Here is a 16,534-nt window from a genome sequence, read left to right on the forward strand (position 1 = left end):
GTGAGGTATTGTACACTGTTGTGTATTTAGACCTCCTAGCATACAAATATTAGTTGAAAGGCGTTGGCTCAAGACCAGAGGGATGTTTTTAGTAAGAGTTAAATGCACCAGCGACCCTCAAACTTGTAGGCGTGTGTCACATAGGTCCATGAACTTGGAAAATGCATTTCTGGGTCACTAAACTTGTTAAGTGGTGCACCGCAGGCCCATACCAGCCACGTGGACATTTTTTGCTGACGTGGCATGCTAGTATGACATATAAATGCACCAGCGGCCCTCAAACTTGTAGGCGTGTGTCACATAGGTCCATGAACTTGAAAAATGCATTTCTGGGTCACTAAACTTGTTAAGTGGTGCACCGCAGGCCCATACCAGCCACGTGGACATTTTTCCGCGCGGTTCAGGGCGAGGCTCCGACGGGAGTACCCGAGCGCCGACATCTACCCGCATGATCCGACCGTCGTGATGCTCTGGTCGTACGACACGGCGTGGGCGATCGCGGCGGTGGCCGAGGCGGCCGGTGTCTCCAGCGCGGCATTCCAGACAACGCCGCAGAGCGCGGCGGTCACAGATTTGGACCGGCTCGGCATGTCGGCAACTGGAGCAACGCTCCTCAAGGCGGTGCGCGAGACGACCTTCCGCGGCCTCGCTGGTAACTTCGTCCTCGTCGACGGGCAGCTGCAGCCCCCGGCGTATGAGTTCGTCAACATCGTCGGGAGAAGCTCGAGGGCGGTGGGGTTCTGGACGCCGGAGGCTGGGATCACACAGACTCTGGGCGCCGACGGCGCCAAGGGGCTGAAGAAAATCCTTTGGCCAGGTGATTCCATATCCTCCCCAAGAGGCTGGGTCGTGTCGCCGTGCCGGTGAAGCATGGGTTCAAGGAGTTCGTCGGCGTCCAAAGGGACTTGACCAACCGAACTGCAAACATCACAGGATACTGCATCGATGTGTTCGACGCGGTCATCCGCAAGTACATGCCGTATCCAGTGAGCTACCAGTACGTGCCATACGACGATAGCTCCGAGTCCTACGACAACCTCGTGTCCCAGGTGCCGGAACAGGTCAGTACACACCAAGCAGGACAGATGGTAGATACCAGCCATGCATGTAGGGTGTGTATATGTGCTGATCGAGAAGCTTTGTCGGTTCGTACCGATGGTGACTGCAGCTAGCGGACATCGTCGTCGGCGACGTGACAATCACGGCGAGCAGGTTGGGCAAGGTGGACTTCAGTATGCCGTTCACGGACTCGGGGTGGTCGATGGTGGTGGCGGTGCGCACGGAGACGAGCACGAGCATGTGGATCTTCCTGCAGCCGCTGACCACCAGCCTGTGGCTCGCCAGCCTCGCCTTCTTCTGCTTCACCGGCTTCGTGGTGTGGGCGATCGAGCACCGGATCAACCCCGAATTCAGAGGCACGCCGTGGCAGCAGTTCGGCCTCAGCTTCTACTTCGCCTTCTCCACGCTCGTCTTCTCGCAAAGTACGCGCGCACGAATCCGCTTCAGCACCAATAACTTTAGTTTCTTTCTTGAACAAGAACAATGGCTGAAAGATTGAGCTTTGCATCATTATCGTGCAGAGGAGAAGCTGGAGAGCAACCTGTCGAGGTTCGTGGTGATCATCTGGGTGTTCGTTGTCCTGATCCTGACGTCGAGCTACACGGCAAGCTTGACGTCGATGCTGACGGTCCAGAAGCTCCAGCCGGCGGTGACCGACGTGAGGGAGCTCCAGCGGACCGGGGCCTTCATCAGGTACCAGGAGGGCTCCTTCATCAAGCAACGACTCCAGAAACTAGGCTTCGACAAGGCCAAGATGAGGAGCTACACCACGGCGGAGGGGTACGCAGACGCGCTGTCCAGGAATGCCAAGGAACCCGCCAAGGCGCATAGCCTCCCTACGGGCGTTACAGAGGAGCAGCCGGACTCCACGCCCGCCCCCGACGGCAGCGGCCGCGGCCCGCGCTTCTTCTTGTCGAGCATGGAGCAGTGTCGCTGAAGCCTCCCTATTTGGTGCGTTCGTGAGTAGGGTGGGCGCTGGGTCTATTTTTTATGAGAAAAATAGATGTGAGGGGTTAAATAAAAATTATATGTCATACTAGCATGCCACGTCAGCAAAAAAATGTCCACGTGGCTGGTATGGGCCTGCGGTGCACCACTTAACAAGTTTAGTGACCCAGAAATGCATTTTCCAAGTTCATGGACCTATGTGACACACGCCTACAAGTTTGAGGGCCGCTGGTGCATTTATATGTCATACTAGCATGCCACGTCAGCAAAAAATGTCCACGTGGCTGGTATGGACCTGCGGTGCACCACTTAACAAATTTAGTGACCCAGAAATGCATTTTCCAAGTTCATGGACCTACGTGACACACGCCTACAAGTTTGAGGGCCGCTGGTGCATTTAACTCTTTTAGTAATGCAGTTTAGTTGTCCATAAATGGGTATATGCACCTATGCAAAATACATGTGCAATGATTGTATGTCGTTTCACTTCTACAAAAAAAAAAACTTTTAGAGGTGTTTGTTTTCATAGATGAATGCCACTTGACCGCCCCTAGAAATACTATCTGAGGGACACAGCTAACGGACCACCTGTGATCAAAATCGTTTTCTAGGGGGATGTTGGTGTTGCCAAGCGCTCGTGGCAGAAACAAAATTATACCAAAATTGTAGAACCCAACGAGGTTTTGAACTTTACAGCGGAATCTTTTTTATCTGAGATCATTTAGGGGCCCAACGAATGTAAGTTCTTGGTTTTAAATTGAAAGTTTTGAATTTTTTCAAGTGACCTCGAACGGAGATATGTCCATACCAAAGTTGTAGGACTTGATGAGATCTAAAACTTTATAGTTGATTTTTAGATTGTATATGCCCTAAATATTCAATAAAAAATTCGTAGAAGTTATTACAAATGAATAGCATCTGATACTATATCACAAGTAACTGTGTGACATTATGGTTAAAAGGGCTCATGCAAGACAAGAGGTCATGGGTTTGAACCTTTGAGAACGCACCATGTGTATTTTGCATGAAAAAACACATGACATATATGTGACACTTTATGAGGTTTAGATATGTGACACTTTATGAGGTTTAGATAGCCAAGACTACATATGTTAGCACTGTGCCTAATTGTTTAATATTTTTGGCAAAAGCAATATTTTTTACTCTCTTGTCAATTATGTTTGGCTAGATTTCCTTTCAACAACACTATTCCCTAGCGTAGATACCAGATAGATACTAGAGAAAGATTTTGATCTTCAGTGGGGTTTTCAATTTCCATATTCACTTGTTGATATTAGGTATGCCTGCATGCAGTAATGCTAAGTAATGTGATTTCTCGGAGAACTCTCCACTTAGGTTTAAATTTCAATGAAACATATGTGGCCTGCTCTTGTCTTAATTCTATACTAGTGATGTATGGTAACAGTTGGTTTCATGTTGCTAACTTGGGACCTATGAGATCCCTACACCAAGAGAGGTTAATTTGGTGGGGAGCAATTGAGCACTTGTGCAATGGTGGCATGTTTAGGTCTTGTAGCACTGTGGTGGCATGGATATTGATAAGTGGAATCCACTAATTTTCACACTAATTAGGCCAAAGACTTCGACCTAGATATTTGTCATTGTGGTTTAACTTTTGCCAAGTGCCATCAGTTGTGTGGAGTTTACCAAGCCATTTACTGAGTACAACAATGTTCTTGATATTTGGATCATGAATGCATAAACCTCCTTGGTCTTTGTGAAGTGTAATCAAACATGACTCTTCTTCTTCCCTTTTTCCCCTTCCCTCATGGTTCAGCCTCCCTTGGCCACCCCTCTCTATCCTATACGCTTCCTCTCTTACATACTCTCTCTCTCTCCTCAATGGCCCCTCTTAGTTGCTTGAACGGAACGGGCATGTGGAGAGATGATCAACAAGGGGTGATAGATTCACTTTTCCCCTCTGCTTCCTGGCTGTTAATGAAGTAGACTAGGCCCGATCTTCCAAAAGGTATGATAGCGTCGATTGGTGGAGACTCGACGTTCACGATCTAGGCTTCGAACCAAGACTGATTCGGATCCCCACAACCGTTACACCACTGCTCCGTTGGTTATCAACCACACGAACGCAATTGACCTCGCCGAGAAGGCTTTCCTGCAAGCGAATCGAGAACACAAGCAAGAACGGGATGAACACAATCTGAAATTGCAAATAAATATGAGGCTTATGATAACAAGAAGGAGTTCAAGTCTTTATTCGAAAGGACTAATCGTCACAGGCGAACAAGATCAAGAACTGGGGCCCTGGTTCACAGCAAGCAGCCTTGGCGGCACAGTTGCAGCAAAACGATGTCTGTTTCATAAGGAAATCAAGAACTAAACAAAACCCAAACCCTAAGAAGAGCGACGGCTATTATTTATAGAGTCTTGGGCGTCACCCCCCTGGACACGCCCCCTAATGGGCCCAAACACGATACACGGTCCAATGGACCAAAAGACGGTGTCGCAGCACCCTGGCTGATTCTGGACGCTGACTTGTTTTGACGATTCCTATTGATTCTGAAAGGATTTTGACGTGAGACTACTTGCATTGGCTTCCTTATCAAATTAGCTTTCCAACCATATGTGGATCGTCAAAAATGGAGTCCGGATGCGTCCTGGGTGACCAGTTTAAGGCAGACTGGTCCTTGAGGCCGAGGCAGACTCGAACTTTAGTTGCTTTGGGCCTCCACCTCTGGGACTCAAACTGAATTAGCCTCGTGCCTCCTTCTTGACTTGGACACCCTTGCTGGCCTCCTACCCCTCCTAACCATTCGCCAAACATGGTCATAAGCATGAGTGTCATGTCCTCATCAGTTAGTCCCAAGAGAAAACCCTAGGTGAGTATCCCTACCCTTTTCCCCTCCTCATCCAAGGTTTTTGAAAAGTTTATATTTGGATAATCAAAGATCTAAGTCGTTATTAAGTCAGATCAATCACAGCACACAAATCTGGATTTTCAGACTGAGCAGTATAGATAGGTCGTGCCTTTTGGCTTTGTTAGAGGCCGAGTTTGCGAAACCCTTGATTACCAAAGTTATAGATATTTCCTTTATCCTTCTGCTCATGAAATTTCATGATTTTAGGCTCTGTAGTTTAGGAGTTATGTTTTTTTAGTGTGGCTTTTGCTGTTTTTTAGTCTCTGTAGTTTAGGAGTTATGAAAAAAATTTGTATGGATAGACAGAAATCATATATGGTCTACAAAGACCATAAATTATTATCAATAATATATATATCTATATGAGTTTTTCCATGTATTTTATATTAATGCTTCCTAATAGGACGCTTGTAGGGTGCCCGAAAGGGCGCTTCCTTTTCTAGTATGATGAACGTCTCCCTAGCCACCTCCTTCGTTGGCGTCATGGGCTTCAACTTGCTGGTGAATATGAAGGACCGAAAATGGCGACCAGGGGGTTGAATGGGAGACATAAAATTTCTCGTGAAACTTTTGGCCGTTGTCCCAAAATCTCCGCCAAACACATGAGTCAAATACCGTTATGTCCATGATCGAAATGATTGGGTGGATGTTCCCTAAGAACACAGCGATACACCACAAACAACCATACAGATCAAGACACAGTTGTCGATCGAAAGGACAGAAAATGAGATACCCAACTCCTATAGAGAAGAAACAAGTTCCCGAATCTAAAAGACCTAAGCCAAATGGTGATGAGAGTACCTAGATAGGTTCCTTGAATCGATGGAAGACCAATGCACAAAGCGGAACTCAAATCGGAGCTCAAACACGCAGACGGTACATGAATTAGGTACCAGAAATTCGAGTCGGAAATTCAAGCAGCTTGGACAGAAAATTCACCTAGAAAATCAGGTAGCAACACAGCACCAAAAATCACATGCCATGAATGAGACTAGCTAAAAGAGCAAGCAACAATTAGGCTCTGTAGCTTGAAGGTGACAATTCAAGAATTTGGAAAACCAAATCAGGAACATGCAAAGCACTTGCTGCAGGTCAAGAAGGAGTAGCCTGCCTGCGCTCGTTTAGCAAACAGAAAGTGCACGCACTGCAGAAGAATAGACCAGAGGCGCATGACGCTGGAGCACTCCTGTTGAAAGCCCTAGTTTGGTTTTGGATAATTGATGAAACCTAGTGTACTAACCCTTGTCATCTAGTGTTGTGATTGAGATAGGGTTGTACACACCAAGTGGTGGAGCTAGATAATGGTCATGGTGATGGTGGTGACTAAAAGAGAAGATCAAGTGCTCCAACTTGGAAAGAAGAAAGAGAAAAACAAAAACCAAGTGTTGATCAAGGCAAAGGTATCAAATAGGTTTTTGTTTTGGCACTCAAGACACTATAGAGGATGTGAGTGTGTTTAGGATCAATAGCCATACTATAAAGGATCAATAGCCACTAGGTGTCATGATTCTTGCATATGCATTTAGGGACCTAGTGTGCTAAAAATTAACCCTTGAAAAATGTTTTAAAAATTGCTAACACACAGGCACATAAGTGGTACACTTTGTGGTTAGTAACTTGGAAGCAAGGGTGTAGTGTTTGAGGAGATAGAAAAAGAAAAGGAGACATCGTTCTAGGACCGGACCCTGGTGAAAGCCCTAGTTTGGTTTTGGATAATTGATGAAACCTAGGACTAACCTGTGATCTAAGTGTATGAATTAGATAAGGTGGTTCAATCCAAGTTGTGAATCAAGTGAGAGGTCCATGGTGATGAAGGTGGACATGAAATAAAAATGATCAAGCTTCAACTTGAAAAAGAAGAAAGAGAAAAACAAAAACCAAGAAAATCAAGGCAAAGGTATAAGATATGTTTTTGTTTTGCACTCAAGACACCATAGAGGGTGTGCGTGACTTAGGATCGATAGCTGTACTATAAAGAAAAGAGATCTTTGGCTAAACGGTTTATCGAGTGCCACTAGGTGACATGATTCTTGCATATGCATTTAGGAACCTAGTGTGCTAACTTTGACCCTTGTAAAAATGCTTTAAAAATGCTAACACACCTGCACAGAAGTTCTACACTTTGTGGTTAGCAAGTTAAAAGCAAGGGCTAAGTGGTTGTGAACTTATAGAAAAAGAAAAGAAGGAGATATTCCATGATCGGACGCTGGCTCCGGGGTGACCGGACTCACCCTGGCGCGTCCGGTCAATTATAGCGAAGTGGGGCGCTACGTCCGAGAAGGGCGAGGAGCCACTAGACGCTGGCATCAGCGTGTCAGGTCACTTCTTCAGGCAAGCGGACACAGGCAGTGCCGGCCCTAGGGGGAGGGGCATGGGGTGCGATGGCCGAGGGTCTAGGCGAGGGAGGGGCCTAAGCCCAGGTATACAATCCCCCAAACCCTATAGTCCAAAATCCATTAGCAAGCGTCGGCCTTTCTCTTTTTTGCAGCTTCCCCACGTGGCCACGCAAGCAGCTGAGAAACCATGACGTACGTCCGCGAGACCGTGACTCGGAGAGGAAGAGTCGCGCTGCAATGGAGACACGGACACGGTGGTGGGCCGACGGTGGCTAGGCTCCACTGCTCCAGGCTCATCAACGATGACTTCTTCCGGTTTTGCGATCCTGATCAGTCGATCAGTTCATTAGAGTCCAGATCCTAGGTATTTTTTCCTTTTTCATTTTTAATCCAAATTAATTATTTTTATTGAATTTCAGTCGATTAGTTCATCAGAGTCCAGGCCCTAGGTATTTTTTCCTTGTTTGTTAATCTATATTAATTATTTGTATTGTATTTCAGACTTCTAGTACTCTGATGTGGTGTTAGAATTTTGGAATGTTACCTAAGAAACAATTGTCGTGGCTATACATAAGTTTTTTTTGCTTCTAGCAGTGTTGTGCCTGTACATATCAATGGATTTGTTTTTGTTTTGCAAGTACAATTAGCATCTATATATATTTTAAGATAAGATTGTATACATGATCTAGAGGGGCCATAGCGACGAGTTCGCCAGAGGACCCTCGAAATCCTAGGACCGGTACTGGACGCAGGGGTCAGCGCGTGGCTGGACACGTAGTGGCCGCATCAGGCATGGCTGATGTACACTGACGTCAATAGGGTTCTCGCATGCAGAGACACGGGGAGCTGACCGGACTCCCGGGCACATCCGGTCACTCGTGACCTAACACGTCTGGTCGACGAAAAACATCTCTAGACTCTTACTGGAATCGAATGGACGTGGTGTGGCTCTGCATCAGGTGCGTTGGAACAGCATGTCCAGGCGATTGTTTGACTGCACGTTGAACATTAAGTGACCGTTGCATCCAATGGTTGAGGTTTAAACAGGGACACATGGCGGCCATCAGAGCGACCGAACAATGGCCGTCCGAACATTGGGCTGTGTTCGATTAGTGCATCCGGTCAGCCCGAGAGTGCCCAACGACTCTTTGAGTCTTGGGGCTTTATAAATAGAAAGGTACCGGCTTAGGGCTCAGGCTCTTAGCACTTTGACATACTTGACATCCTTATGAGCGTAAGCAAATACCTTCCACTCATCTCCATCATTAATTCATCATTATAGTTGGATTGAGAGTGATTCCTAGTGCATTTGCGTGAGTGATTGCATCTAGTGGCACTTGGGATTCATTGTGGCTGCGGATTTCTTGTTTCTCTTGGTGGTTGCCGCCACCTAGATGGCTTGGAGCAGCGGAGGAGCTTCGGCACGTGTTGGTGATTGTTCGTGGCTGACTCCAGTGATTGTGAGGGGTCTTGCACCTTCCCCGATGAATAGCCATAAGGTAGCTCTATTAAATTGCTCATGTCATTGAGTTACCTCACTTGTGGGTAGGTTCTTGCGGCACCTCTTGTGGTGGACTAGGTGTGTGATATCTATTAGCCGCCGAACCACCAAGTGTTGGTCGACACAACAAGGACTAGCGTGTCGGCAAGCACGTGAACCTTAGGAGAAAAATTGGTTGTCTCTTGCCCTTTGGTATTCTCATAGTGATTGAATTGGTATTCATCTTGCGATTGGTTCATTCCTCGATGCGGCGGTATAATCACCATACTCACTCTTTTATATTCCTTGCAAACTAGTTGTCAAGCTCTTTAGTGTAATCAGTTTTGAGAGCTTGTCTTGCTTGCTAGTTTAGTATCACCTAGTGGAGCTCTTTAGTGTAGACTTGTTGAGAGCTCTTAGTGAGTAGTGACATAGCCATTGTTTGTGCCTAGTGATCATAGCAACTATAATTGTTGAATAGGCGGTTTACAACCCTCATAGAGCTAGAGCAAAATTGCATTTCGCCATTTAGTGTACTAACCTCTTGCTGTAGTGTATTTGTAGAAATTTTTATAGGCTATTCACCCTCTCTAGCCATTTAGGACCTTTCACCTTACTCTGCCAGGACCAGACCTTGGTAGGCCGAGTCTGGTCAGTGCTGCGCTAAGGCCGAGAGGGCCAAGTGATGACTGGACCTAGTGTTTTTGGAGGACCGGACCCGGCGCTCAGAGTCCAGTTGTGCAGTGCTCCGACGGCATGGACATGTGGCAGTCTGGTGATGACCGGACCCAGGTGCTGATTCCGGTTATGATGACTGAACCTTGTCCAAAGCACCTAGGAGCTCTCTATTTGTTTTTGGACACTGGTGAGTCCAGTCATGTTGACTTGGCGACATGTGTGGTGAACAGTAAGAGGACCGGACCCTGGCCGAGTACGGTTATCATGATCAGACCAAGTTCGGTCATGTTTCTACACTCTAGAAGCTCTCTAGAGTTGACCGGATTCGGGGAACGCGTAACGACCGGACCCAGGTGTCAGAGTCCGATCATAACTTTGCTAAGCATTGACCATTTTCGACCGTTGAGATATGATGAGTGGCATTCAACACGGGGACACGTGGAAGGCCAGGAGGGACCAGACCTAGGCGACCGGACTCTACTCAGAGTCTGGCCAGTGAGTTTGGTGGACTCTACAAGGGCCCAATAGCTCCTTGAGCCAAGGAGGCTCTATAAATAGTTCATGGCTAGATTAGGTCTCACTCTCTTAGCACTTTGACCTACTTTACATCCTTATGAGCTTAAGAAAACACCTCCCACTCATCTCCATCATTGATTCATCATCATAGTGAGATTGGGAGTGATTCCTAGTACATTTGTTTGAGTGATTGCATCTAGTGGCACATGGGGATCGTTGTGGCTGTGGATTTCTTGTCAGTCTTGGTGTTTGCCGACACCTAGATGGCTTGGAGTAGCGGAGTGTAACACCCTCAGTGTTACGTCCTAAACAAACTACTAAATCATGTCATGAGCATCATGTTTATGTGATAATGTATGTGATGGAATGTGTAGATAACATTTTTGTAACTTTAGATGATCAATAAAAATGTTAAATGATAAGCTATTCCATAACTCATATGTATCAATTAGGGTTTAAAATTAATTTTTATTGAACAAAAATGCTATAGAACATATATATGGTGCTAAATAAAGTTTGGAATATGAACTTTGTAGATGACAATGAAATACTTGCTGTGGAAAAATAACAGTGCTAGCCAACATTTCTAACAGCCTAGAAATGCAATTTGGAATCAAGTTCAGCTAAAAAATTTGGAATATTTTTAAGTATGTTGACAGCTAGACAATGCAATGTTAGGTGATTTATTTTGTGAAATCAAGTTAGGAGGTGGTGTCGTGTGTTAGCTTGGGTTGGTAGCCTCATGTCCCCTCTGGAGCCTGGTGAAGACAGTTTAGGTCCCAGAGCAACCGTTTAGTTTTTATAGGCGCTTTAAAATTTGTGCAAGACGTGATTTTAGGCTAGTTCACCGGGTGAGCGCGGTCACCACATCTCGCGGGTGTGACATCGCCATGCCTGTGCGCGCACGCGCGCTGCCACGCTGAAAGCTCTAGTTTGGTTTTGGTGAATTGATGAAACCCTTAGTGCTAACCTAGTTTATCAAAGTGATTATGAGATAGGTAGCACATTCCAAGTTGTGAAGAAAATGAGGATCATGACATGATGATGGTGATTCCATGGTGATGATCAAGTGCTTGGACTTGAAAAGAAGAAAGAGAAAAACAAAAGGCTCAAGGCAAAGGTATAAATGGTACGAGCCATTTTGTTTCGGTGATCAAGACACTTAGCGAGTGTGATCACATTTAGGATCGATAGCCGTACTATTAAGAGGGGTGTAACTCATATCGAAATGCAGTTATCAAAAGTGCCACTAGATGCTCTAACTCATTGCATATGCATTTAGGATCTAGTGGAGTGCTAACACCCTTGACAACATTTGTGAAAATATGCTAACACATGTGCACAAGGTGATACACTTGGTGGTTGGCACATTTGAGCGAGGGTTAGAAACTTCACCGACGGAGTGTCTGCCCGTAGAGTGCGGACAGTCCAACCATGCCACCGGTGCTCTATACAGAAAAGACAGGGGTTCATAGAGTGACCGGACGCTGGTGGTGTAGGGACCAGACGTTGGGGTCCTGCGTCCGATCAGTGGTGCAATGTAGCCCGCCCTCGATCTCTTGACCGGACGCTGGCGCTAGAATTGACCGAACACTCAGGGCCTGAGTCTGGTCAGTATGACGTATGATGACATATGTGGTGCACAGGGGAGATGTTGAGTGATCGGACACTAGGTGAGTCTGGTCGGGCATGACCGGACATGTCCGGTCATGATTTTTTGCTTTTGGACGCTTACTGGAAACAACCGGACGCTGAGGTCCTACGTTCGGTCACTTCGAAGCAGTGCGTCCGGTCACAACTTAAATGTACTGATGACCATTGAGATTAGGCAATCAATGTTTGAAGCAGGGACATGTGGCCCACATCGTGCGCCCGGACGCTAGGGTCCAGCGTCCGGTCGAACTAACCTGCGCATCTGGTCACACTGATTTTCAGTGGACTGAGGATCCAACGGCTCTATTTCATGGGGGCTTCTATTTAAGCCCCATGGCCGGTTCAAGCAAAAACACTTGGCCATTTGCATTGACATAGCAACCTTGTGAGCTTAGCCAAAGTCCTCCCACTCATCTCCATCATTGATTCATCATCTTTGTGAGATTGGGAGAGAATCCAAGTGCATTGCTTGAGTGATTGCATCTAGAGACACTTGGTATTCGTGTTTCGCTGTGGGATTCACTTGTTACTCTTGGTGGTTGCCGCCACCTAGATGGCTTGGAGCAGCGAGGATCGTTGAGCAGAGGTTGGTGATTGTCTTCGGCTTCGATCGTGGTGATTGTGAGGGGTCTTGTGCCTTCCTCGGCAGAGCGCCAAAAGGTAACTCTAGTGGATTGCTCATGTCATTGAGTTACCTTACTTGTGGGTAGGTTCTTGTGGCGTCCAATTGTGTGGGTGAGGTTCATGCAACACCTCTTAGCCGCCAAACCACCAAGTGTTGGTCGACACAACGGGGACTAGCCTGCCGGCAAGCACGTGAACCTCAGGAGAAAAAATGGATGTCTCTTGCCCTTTGGTATTCCCCCAGTGATTGATTTAGTATTCATCTTGTGATTGGTTCACTCCTCTACATGGCGGTATAATCACCCTACTCACTTATTTATATTCTTGCAAACTAGTGGTAGCAAGCTCTTTAGTGTAACTAGAATTGAGAGCTTGCTTTGTTGTTTTAAGTTCATCTAATGGAGCTCTTTATTGTAGCAAGTGTGAGAGCTCTTAGTGAGTAGTGACATATCAAATTGTGTGTCTAGAGATCATAGCAACTAGAATTGTTGGATTGGTGGCTTGCAACCCTTGTAGAGCTAGAGCAAGTTTGCATTTCACTATTTGTTATACTAATCAAATTGCTCTAGTTGATTTGTAGATTTTTAAATAGGCTATTCACCCCCCTCTAGCCATATTAGGACCTTTCACACGCATGTTCGGCTACGACTGCCCTGGCCTGGCCACCACTGGCTCTGCCATGTGGAGCCGCTGCTACTGCTCACGTGGCCGGGGGACACTGCAGCCTGCCTTGCCATGCTCCCGCACCACCGATCCGCCTCGCGCCATGACGCAGCTACTGCTAGTGCCGTTGCCTCATCGTCATGTCTGCGCTTCCATCTGCACCTCTATGTCGCTGCCGGCCCAGTTAGATGCCACAACTACCGCGCGCACATGGTTGAGCTCGCTGTCGCCTTGTCATTTATGGCACTACGGCCGCGCAGGCCATGCTAGTCATGGACGCATGTACTTGTCAGTTGCGTCTACACGTGCATCGTACCTAGATCACACTGGCCATGCCCTACCAAGGCAAGACTAAGATGAGCCCACTTGCCGCCTCATCCTTCTCTCTCTCCCTCTATTGCCGCCATCGAGCCGCGCCATCCAATTGGTCACTGAGTGATCACTTCCATTTAATTCAGCACATCTATGGCTTCACCATCAAGTTCTTTCGCTATCTTACCCCACCCAACCATGAAGAAGGCACTGCCAAGCTCTAATTTAGCGCCTTTCTCACCGCCATGCCAATAAGGCCACGTTCGACCATGGATGAGGGCAGACCTCCTACCGTCCCTCCCGAGCCAATTCACTTGCACCACTAGCTTCACCTTGCCTCCCTCTCCACCTTACGCATGCTAGTGGAACCGCTACCGCCTCCCCATCACCACTGACACAACCATGCCACCATGGTGCACGGTCGCATGGCATGGCCGCACGTGGCCACACCTCCTCCGCAATCCTCCACCCCAACCGTCACCTCAGCTAGGTCCACGATAGTCTACTGATGCTCCCTCACTAGCCAGTTAGGTTCTTAGGTGCTCGGGTTCGCCAGGGCATCCGCACTAGCTGGACATCGCTGCAGCTCACTCCAGCGTGTCCCACCGCCTTGCGTTGCTGCTTGGTATAGGAGGTTGGACCGTAGTCGAAGGTTGGCCTGACCTACGAGCCAGCGCGAGCCTCTGGTGGCCGACGCGATCGTGCTGTGTTGCCATTGTAAGGAAAATGGACCCTAGGCCCATTTACTTTGGATTTTGGTGTTTGATGACCAACACAACCAAATTGGACTAATGAATTTGCAAGTGTTTATTTTTTAGTTCAGTAGGGTGCAAGACGTGACTTGGATGAAGGCGACATGATGATCCGAGGATCAACACCACAAGCAAGACCTTAGGAGCACAAGAGAAGACCCAAGATATCAAGCAAAGTCCAAGCACGAAGATAGGAACCAAGCCATACGCAAGATCACGAAGAAATGAGCTCACAGAAGTGACCGGACGCTGGAGAAAAGTGACCAAACGCTCCGATCAGTGGCTCGGCATCAGCAAGCAGCAACCGGACGCTGAACAAGTGAATCGACCAGACACAACGATGGCACTGTTCATCAGTCCAATAACACACTCAGCAAGTGACCGGACGCTGGCAGCAAAATCGACCGAACGTAGGACAACAGCGTCTGATTGAGTACAGAGAGGTTCCAGAGCGGCGAACTTGCGACCGGACGTGTCCGGTGGTAGGTGACCGGACGCTGGCAGCGTCCGATCAGTTGTTTCATGGCTCCAATGGTTGGGACAATCGGACGCGTCCGATCAGGACGACTCCAGCATCCGGTCAGTAGTAGAAAAGTGGGATTTCATCCCCAACAGCTACTTTCTCAGTGGGGCTTATAAATACAATCCCCAATCAGCCATTTGAGAAGTGTGGAGCTAAGGAAACATACCAAGGGTGTTGATACACCATTTTAGTGATCTCCACTTGCATGGTGCTTAGTGTTTTATTAGGTGATTAGCGTAGGTGCTTTTGCGAAGTGCTTAGGTTGATTAGACCACCGCTTATGCGCTTGCTCTAGGTTTAGGCCTAGTGTTTAGTGAGGTTTGCATACCTCTTACCACTCAGTGCTTGCGCTCACCATTGTTGTACATTGGAGGGGCTTGTAGTCTTGCAAGATCACACCAATCGCGTTTGTGGTGTGGCCGCCACCATGTACCGGAGGGAACAAGGCCCGTGGCGTTTCGGCCGGAAGCTTGATAGTGAAGACGGCGGGGAGCATCCGGGAGAGGCTTGCTGGAAGGCACGTCAGAGACCCACTTGCGTGTGGGGAAGGCCTGAGGCTATCCATGGAGTTACCCGACTGGGAGCTTGGCCCTTGCGAGGGATTCCTTGCGAGGGGCTCCAATGAGGACTAGGGGGAAGCTTACGCGCTTCTCGATACCTCGGTAAAAATACCGAAGTCATCGACGGGAGTTTGCAACACATTAGCAAAACCGTAGTTGCATGCTTAGATAGTTTGTCTTTTGCATAGGTTTTGCTAAGGTTAGAAAAAGAGGCCATAGTTTAGAGTTAGAATTTTAAGTTGCCTAATTCACCCCCCCCCCCTCTTAGGCGTCACGGTCCCCTTCAGCCATCTGTCGTGCCACCGTGCACTAAGCTGCCGGGGGTACGCGTGGGTGAATTAGTTAAAGGACGGGGGGTTAAGTGAGAAGGTCTAAGAGAGGGGAAAATAGTGTTAGCACTTAGTTGTGGTTTGGGAGAAGTTTGAGGCCTGTTTTGCAAAAGCGCCAACGCGTGCGGGACTCCCTCGCCGCAGGCCGCCTCATGAGCGGGCCGGCCTTGCGTGGGCCATGCCAGCGTGCTGCTGCGTGCGCGCTGGCTTGCGTGGGTCACATCCATGGGCCGCGCGTGTGGGCCATGCGGGAGATTCGCTTTTCGTTTTCCTAAGGAATTAGAAATAGTTTTCTAATTTAATTTCTGAGCTGATCTTTGGTAATTAATATAAAATCATGTAGGTGTCCAAAAATTGTGAAACAAATTTTGTTAGGTTCCTAAAATTGTGCTCTATCTGTTGATGTATTTAGTTCAATTTATATGTGTTGACATTGGGAGCTATTAAATCATTTGAGAATGCTTAATAATATTAAGTTAATTATTGTTGGAATTTTTGTGGTGAATTGATGATAGTTTTGATCCTGAAATTTATACTATAGTTTCATTGTATTAGTATGTGTTCACTGTAATTTTTGTAGCTTTAGAATAGACTAAGCATTAGGGTAGTTAAATGCTCTTTGTTTCAATATACATTAAATCATTAGTAGAAATAAAGATATATCCTTAATTTGTAAAGCTAGGTGTTTGTTAGTTGAACCAACACTTTGCTTGATGAAAATGATAGTTAGCTTAGTATCTTAGTCATTAGAGCTATCTTAGTATCTTAGTATGCGTTTAAGAGTTGTTGTTGCCTAAATGCTAATTGTTGCATCATCATCGCATGCATGTAGAGAATGAGTTGGCGGAGATCGTGACCACCGGTGATCACGAGATCGAGCAGATCATCGAGGAGTATGAGAAGGAGATTCTCATGTAGGAGGAGGTCACATAGCCACCATTGACTGACTCAACTGACACCGCGCCTGCCCAAGGCAAGCCCCGGTGCATAACCTCTATTTTATAATTCATTGTATAAATATGTGTTGTGCATTTACGTTACAGGAATTTTATGGAAACCATATGCATAGATATACCTATCCTAAGAGTCTTACTAGTGCAGGTAGGAGTAGATGCTATGCTTAGGTCATCGGTAGTGTGAGTAACCTACCGATGCTCACAATAGGGGATTATTATTACTCTCATAATAAAATGATGAAAGAAAA

The 16,534-nt window shown here is 47.0% G+C and overlaps 1 pseudogene; it reads left to right on the forward strand.

Annotated features, from left to right (window-relative positions):
- Positions 1 to 321: 321 nt before the first annotated feature.
- On the forward strand, positions 322 to 1,996 carry LOC136510753 (glutamate receptor 2.9-like; annotated as a pseudogene).
- The last annotated feature ends 14,538 nt before the right edge of the window (positions 1,997 to 16,534 follow it).

This window comes from Miscanthus floridulus, chromosome 16 (assembly GCF_019320115.1).
Source record: "Miscanthus floridulus cultivar M001 chromosome 16, ASM1932011v1, whole genome shotgun sequence".
In the NCBI taxonomy this organism is placed as follows: domain Eukaryota; kingdom Viridiplantae; phylum Streptophyta; class Magnoliopsida; order Poales; family Poaceae; genus Miscanthus; species Miscanthus floridulus.